The 8,109-nt window shown below is 37.7% G+C and overlaps 1 non-coding gene across 1 annotated transcript; it reads left to right on the forward strand.

Annotated features, from left to right (window-relative positions):
• The first annotated feature begins 7,322 nt into the window (after positions 1 to 7,322).
• LOC136478694 (small nucleolar RNA R71) lies at positions 7,323 to 7,431 on the forward strand. Its single transcript, XR_010764411.1, has one exon. It is a non-coding gene; the product is annotated as a small nucleolar RNA R71 (small nucleolar RNA).
• Positions 7,432 to 8,109: the final 678 nt, after the last annotated feature.

The following is an 8,109-nucleotide window of genomic DNA, read 5'->3' on the forward strand; positions in this document are numbered from 1 at the left end:
AGGTAATGTATGAATACTTATTTGATGATGAACCCTTGTTCCCTACATATATGCAATTGCAGATGGTAGACCAATCAATCCAATTTCTAGAGGGAATAGCAAAAGATGTCATGGTATGAATACATGACCAATATGCCCCTACCGATTTCATGGTTCTGGACATGGGTGAAGAAAAATATGATACACCAATCATCCTTGGAAGACCATTCCTTAACACTACCAATGCAATCATCTATGTCAGATCTGGACAAGTCCACTTCCAATTCCCTGGAGAAAAGGTACGCTGTTATTTCAATAGTTATATCACTTATGAACAGCCGAAGAAGTCCAGATCTAGGAGGAGACGTCGATCATCCCAACGCCAAAGGAATCAGCTCCCAAAGAATGATTGGGAAGACAATGAAGAACCTGAAGAAGTTGTGAAAGATGAACATACTTCTGCTAAGACCAGTCCACAAACGAAGCAGGTATGGAAAGAAAAGGTGACATCATCTGAGTCACCATCACTAGAGGTGCAACCATCAAGGTCTCCATCCCCGGGACCAATAGATGCACCTAGAGAATAAAGGACTATCTCCAGTCAAGTCCTGTCCGGAGGACTTAAAATCCGAACCCTCGCCGAGAGGTAACATCGGTAGTTATCCATATTTACTTTCTAACATTGCATAAATTCTTTTCACTTTAGCATATTTACTTTTCTGCATTAGCATTACATTTAATAAAAGAAAGATAAAAAGTTTCATGACTGCATTCTATCATTCAATTATAAATCCTAAGCCCCATGTGAATAAATCTATGGTGTAAATACACATGGTAGTATTCACTGTGGTGGCATAAAAATTAAGAAATATCAGGTACACATATTTTTTTGTTCTGCATATCATAAAACTAGAAAATCCAAAATATATTAGGTAAACATCCTGCCAAAATTCTACCAATGCAAAAATATTTCTAACCCTCAAGAACAACTACTCTTAGGACGGCTGACCGCTAACCTCTTATCCTAATGAGTTTCACGAGTTTTGGTATTCTTGTTGGTATTTTACAGGATGATGCACAAAGATCAAGAGCAAGTTCACCCAGTCGTTTTTTCATCTCATTTCATTTCTGGACAAGAAGGACATCCATTGGTAAAACCGCTTTAAGAAAGACCACGACAACATCTAGCTTGGGGGAGGAGCATCCCCCATGTATCTAGCTAAGTATTCCTTTCTATTTTCTATTTTTAAGTCTGCTATATAGTTCCTAAAAAATAATAATAAAATAAAAAGATGTATAACTAAAAACAAAATAAAAATTTATCTTTCTTATATATATATATTAGCAAGGTGTGATCTAGATGATGTAAACAAAATAAAAAGTGTGTCTAGTCTAAGTTTTATGTTTTTAAGAGCTAAATAAATGCATAAACCTATATCCCTAACTTTATTAGGTTGTCATCCCTATTGTTGATGCAGAGATATTTGTTGGTACTACATAGTATTACTACTAGAATAACACTAAGCAATTATTTATTAATTATGTGACTAGAGAGAATATATATAAATCTATGAACCAAAAGTATTCGCAAGCACCCAGATAATATACCATTGTAGCATTTTACCCGAGAGTATTCCAGGTATCGTTATTTATATTTTTACCACTGGGAAGGTCTAGCATGGATATGTATTGATAACTTATACTATTGAAGGAGAAATAAACCATAACCAATGTTCTACTCATAATAGTGGTAAGTCATAGGATAAAAGATATATATAATAAGTATTGATCAATGATAAATCACTTAGAGTACTCCTTTCTATGGCAATAGCATGGTCAGGTAGAATATTAATGGAATAATTCCTAAGTCATTCTTAATTACAAGTCAGAGCAAACTTTGATTAGTGCAATTATACCAAGTAATCTTGGCTAAGATCATCTTCATATCTACACATAAGGGATATTACTAGGGAAGAGTAAGAACAGAGCTTATCTTCCTTTGTAATCAGATCCTACGTGCTACCTACATCGAGGAGTGGACTAGAAAGGACTCAATGGGAGTATCACGTCCGCAATCTGCCACATGACCCAAAATATAGGGTGTATTCATAGGTAAACAATGTATAAGCACCACGCTTACACAATGTTGACCACCCACCCATGGTACCTTAGAGTGAGGGCTATACAAACTTATGCATGAACATGATGATAATTCAACTATACTAAGCATATAATCAAAGTAGATGATGAACATTATAACAAAGAACAAGATTAAGATGAATACTAATATTGTCATAACAATTGTAGCAATCATATAAAAATAATGGAGATACAAAAGAGAGAGGGGGTACAAACATTATACTAAACCACGCTCTCGACATGATCGGGAATCCAAGCGAAGCCTGCTTGCCTTCCTCTAGACCTAGCCTAACTAGCTATGCTCTAGAATATGCTGGAGCTCTAAGAATGATTAGGGTTTCTGTCTTCTCAAATGAATTGATGACTAGTGTTATGCTTGGGGGGAGAAGCAGGGGCTGGATTATATAGCCCTGAGGGTCCAACATGAGCCCTTGGATCAAACTGACTTAAGCAATGACCTAGATGCATCCTCAAAGGCGGTGGGAGAGCAACATACGAAGTTGGCTGATAGGTGGGCCCATCAGGGGCCGAGCGGCCTGATAGTGGGGCCGAGCGGCCCCACATGTCATCCCCTTGCTCTTTGCTTTGGTGACATGGCTTCTAGAGTGTTCTAGAGTCTTCCCATGCAGGTACCACAGTGGATCTCCTTGGTGGTTTTCTTATTAAACCCTGCTAGAAACATAGATTCACCAAAACTTGTGGAATTTATTAGTTATACCCCTAAACCTTCATTGATGATTATATTTATGCCCTTTATGCATGTTTAATTGATGGTTTATATTGGTTGTTAACTACCATCAACAACTCCCCCAAGCTTACCTTTTGGTAGTCCCTTAGCAAAACTAAACTTAGTAACTAAATCTAGAGTTTAAGGATTTTGAAAACATTGAAGCAACTCCTCAAAAGTACACATGCATTCAAACAAGAATTCTCCTCTGGATTCGAATAAACCGATCTAACTTTCAAACTTACCCATATTACCTTCAACCATGGGGCTTCTCAGCCTTCACTTAGGTCTTGAGCAATTGAAAGATAGAACAATCAAGTCAAGCACTATGTCTCAAGTTATTCGCTCAACAATTATTCTAGAGTTTTCATAGATTTTCAAAATAAAACTCAAAGCTTCCCTTGTATGACACTCTCAAGTCTCTCAATATTTGTGGTATTTGTGGATCCTTACCAAGGCAATAGTGATGTTATGCCTTTCTCTTCCTACAACTAAGTCTTATGTGGAGTTCATAGGTAGGGAGAAAGCATAGAGTATACTTGCAATACATATATTGTAAAGTCAAACCTCGGATCCAAAGAGAGTTGAGTCATACAATCAAATCAAGATATGCATGTGTATGGATATATGGTGAATATAGTTGGTGGCTAACCTAATTCTACTTTGCTCCTCAAAAACACATCTCTCTTTTGAAACTTGGAAACAACTTTGCAAGAAAACATGGGCTATCTTATTCATCTCTTCTTTTTCTTTTCTTTTTAGGTGGGCATCTAAGTACCCATTGTTTTCAATATCTCAGACACTTGTCCATTTTTTTCTTTCTTTTTTTCTTTTCATGAATAACTTTTTGCATAGCCTCATGCTTCTTTTGATTGCAACAAAACTTTTGAGAGATAGCAACAAGAATTTGGAGCATTTATTTGGTTGATATCCTATAGTGTATATTTTTGGTGTTCACTCCTAGTGTAAGAGTAAAATATTTTTGGATGGATCTAGATGGAATGGCATGGTCTTTGCACCTACCCCAAGTGTAGGAGTAGTGCATATAGGGTTGGTGTGTATGTGATCTTGATTTTTAAGAGCATGACAAACCTCTCATAAGGGTCAATAAAGCTTGACTAAACTCAATGCAAAACAAGCAACATATATGTGGAAGTTTTCCTAATCTAAAAATCATATATGGCTCTGGTAGGAATTCAAGCTTTGTCATACAAGGAACTCATCATGTAGAATTTTTATGTTTTTCAAAAGATAAATCTCCAAAACTCTAGTATCACTTGGAACTAGATAAATAGTAGCTTAGACAATGTCATATCATAATCATCAATTACCTAGACTTAGATCAAACATATGCTACCCACGAGTTTCAAGTTCAGAGTAAATTCTTATATCAAATGAGTCGTATCCAAAACTCGGGAGAATTCAAGGTTGAAAACTAGGTACTTAAAAGAAATTACAACAGAGCAACTATTCATCATTTCCGTTGTAAGAGATTATCTCAGAGTCCATTTATTTAGCTCTTAAAAATTAAATTTTAAAGAAATCTAGACACATTTTTTGTTGTGGTTTCAAGATTTAAAATCATACCTTAATACTAATGTATATATATAACTAATTAGCTAAGATAATTTTTTATTTTGTTTTAGTTTGTTATGCATCTTTTTATTTCTTTAGCTAATATAAAGCAAACTCAAAAACATAAAAACTAAAGGAAAGAAATACGTAGCTAGATACATGGAGTATGCTCCTCCCCCAAGCTGGATGTTGCTATGGTCAATTGTTGAATGTTGAGTGATCCTTCTCAGAGCGGGTTTGTCGGCGTATGTCCTTCTCATTCATCTAGAAGTTGGGTTCCTCATGTGTAGCGAGTATAGCAGCGGTTAAGGAAGATGTACTTTGGGTGGATGAAGACAGTCGGGTAAACTTGCTCTTGATCTTATGTGTCATCCTGCAAAATACCAACAAGAAAACCAAAACTCGTGGCACATGTTAGGATAAGGGGTTAGCGGTACGCCATTTGAAGATTAGTTGTTCTTGAGGTTTAGAAATATTTTTGAAGCGATAGAATTCTAGCATGATGTCTATCTAGTATTTTTGGAATTTCTTATTTATATATTGCAGAAAGCAGTATGTATGCATGTTTATTTTTATGCCACCAAAGTGAATATTCTTGTGGGTGTTTACACACCACAGATTTATTCACATGGGGCTTAGGATTTTTTTTGATGCAATGATGTAATGTAGTAATTGAACTTTTTATTTTTCTTTTCTAAATGCAATGCTAATGCAGAAAAGTAAATATGCTAAAGTGAAAAAATAATTCATGCAATGCTAAAAGTAAATATGGATAACTACCGTTGTTACCCCACGGTGAGGGTTCGGATTTTTATGTCCTCCGGACAGGACTTGACTAGAGAGAAGTCCTTCATTCATTGGGTGCATCATCCAGTCTCAGCGATGGAGACTCAGATGGCTGCACATCTTGTGATGGTCACTCTAATGATGATATCACCTTTTCTTTCCACACCTGCTTGGGTTGTGGACTTGTCTTAGGCAGAGTAGGGTCATCTTTCACAGGTGCTTCAAGTTCTTCATCTTCCCATTCATTCCATTGGGGTTGGTTCCTTTAACATTGGGATGATCAACATCTTCTCCTGAAGCCGCTATTTTTGGCTGTTCATAAGTAGTATAACTATTAAAATAATAGCGTACCTTTTTCTCCAGGGAATTGGAAGTGGACTTATCTAGATCCGACATAGATGATCGCATTGGTGGTGTTGAGGAATGGTCTTCCAAGGATGATGGATGCATCGTCTTCTTCTCCTATGTCCAGGACCATGAAATTGGTAGGGCCATAATGATCTTATATTCTTACTATAATGTCCATCGCTATTCCCTTAGGGAATCGTATTGATTGGTCCGCCATCTGCAACTACATATATGTAAGGAATAAAGGTTCATTACCAAATAAATATTCATACATTACCTTGGACATTATATTGACGCCCGATCCAATGTCGTAGAAGGTCTTGTGGAAGATTCTTTTTCTAATGGTACACTCAATCATCAGTACGCTAGGATCGTCCTTCTTAGCAAGGAATAGTGAATGAGGAGGTGGTCGTACTCAGATTGGACTGTGTTGATCATGTTGACCATTTCTTCTTGTGGTTGTCTGGTCTTGTTCTTCCTCCTTCTTTGGTTCTTCTTCTTCTTGGTTACTGTTGTCTCTTCGGGCAGGTATGCCTTTTGTGGATGACTAGGAGATTGTAAGATGCGGTTCTTGAACGAGAACTTCTCCTTCTTGTCCTTGATCATGAAACAGATCTTGGCACAGTCTGCGTAGATGATGGCCTTTGCGGTGCTTAGGAAAGGTTGGCCCAAGATAATGGGTGTCCTTACATCTCCACCTATTTCCAAAACCACAAAGTCTATGGGAACATATTATTGTCCTACTCAGACAATGGCATCTTCAAGAACTCCCTTAGGGTAGCAGAGTGAATGATCTGCAAGCTACAAATGCATATTTGTGTACAATAAAGGATCTCCTAAAATTTTCTCATAGATTACCTTAGACATGATGTTGACACTTGCTCCGAAGTCACAAATAGCTTCCTAAAAGATGTGCGGTCTAATGGTGATGGGAATGACAGGTCTCCCTAGATCACCTTTCTTGTCAGGCAAGGTGTAATCTATCCACCTTCCCATCGATGGCTCCATGTAGTAGTAAGCTGCATTGTGAATATCGACAAGATTTATAGTTTCAAAATCTTTCGACTGCTCCAGAATCTTACCTTTGTCGGATGGAGGAACAGTAGCGGCCAGCTGAGCTATTTGTGATTCTATCATTTTATTAAAGCTATGCTGGTTCTTGATGGCAGAAGCACTATCCATTCTATTATTTATGTTTTCTAATATTTTATCATTGGTAGCTACCTTCTTAGATAATCCTTCCATAAGTCTAGATTGGCCAGCAATTAATTCTCTCTAGGGTGGTTGATTGAAGTTATTATAATTATTACCTTGAGGGTTACCTTGGTGGTTTGGCCTATGTTGTTGGTTCCATCATTGATTCTGTTGAGGATGATAGTAGTTGTTGACAAAGTTTGCATCCTCTTAGGTTTTAGGACAGCTATTCCCTAAATGCCCAGTGTTTCCACACTCTTCACATGTCATGCAAGAATCATGAATGTGCATGACTTCTTGCTTCTCATTAGCTTAGTCTTTGAGCTTCTTCATGAGTAGGTCCATCTTGGTAGATAGCATGTCTACCTCCTTGAGTTGATGCATACCTCCACCTCTCTTGAGGGTCTGAACATGTTCTTCATTCCAGCCTTGGTTGAAGGCCATCTTCTCCACAAGAGTGGTCACAACTAGAAGTGTTAGTGACAAGAATGCACATCCAGTAGCAGCATCCATGGTTTCATGGGTTCTATTGGTCAACCTATGGTAGAACATCTACATGAGTAGCCAATTCTCCATCCCATGATGAGGACATTCTGATATATAGTCTTGAAAGTGTTCCCATGCCTTAGGGATAGATTCATCATGTTGTTGCTAAAAGCTTGAGATTCTCCCACACAGAGCATTGGTCTTGCATGTGGTAAAGACTTGGCTAGGAAGGCAGTGGAGCAGTTGTCACATGTAGTATTTCTATCTTTGTTGGCGTAGAACCATTGCTTTGCCTTCACTAAGAGTGAGAATCGAAAAAGGTGAAGTAGTATGGTGTCCTTGGTTACTCCCATGAGGTGAAAGTGTTACAAATCTCTAGAAAGTGTTGGAGATGAGCACTAGCATCTTTATGTGCCTTTCCACAAAATTGGCTTGCTTGCACCATGTTGATGAGAGCCGGCATGAGCTTGAATCCATTGTCTCCAACATTGACATTAGGTCCAGTACGAATGTTGGCAGTGGTTGGAGCAAAGAATTCATGGAGAGTCCTGTCAGCCATGGCTTCAAATTTTGGTGTTAAGCTTTGCGTTATATGCTATCTTCCGACTCTAAAGCTAAAACATTTTTTGAGTTTAGCCTTAGTCCTCTTAAGTAGTGATTCTATATCATCAATGTAGTTTGTCGGAAGGTCAAATCAGTCATACATTACCCTGCATAAGATATGAAAGTAGACAAAACAAGGGTAGTCCTGCTTGAGCAGGGGTATATGGTTTATCTTGATCACATCGATAAGTATAAGTTTATCATTACTTCCTTTGCCTAGCTACCTTCCCCGGCAATGGCGCCAAAAATGCTTGTTGGTATTTCTTAACGTG

The sequence above is a fragment of the Miscanthus floridulus genome, chromosome 8 (assembly GCF_019320115.1).
Source record: "Miscanthus floridulus cultivar M001 chromosome 8, ASM1932011v1, whole genome shotgun sequence".
In the NCBI taxonomy this organism is placed as follows: domain Eukaryota; kingdom Viridiplantae; phylum Streptophyta; class Magnoliopsida; order Poales; family Poaceae; genus Miscanthus; species Miscanthus floridulus.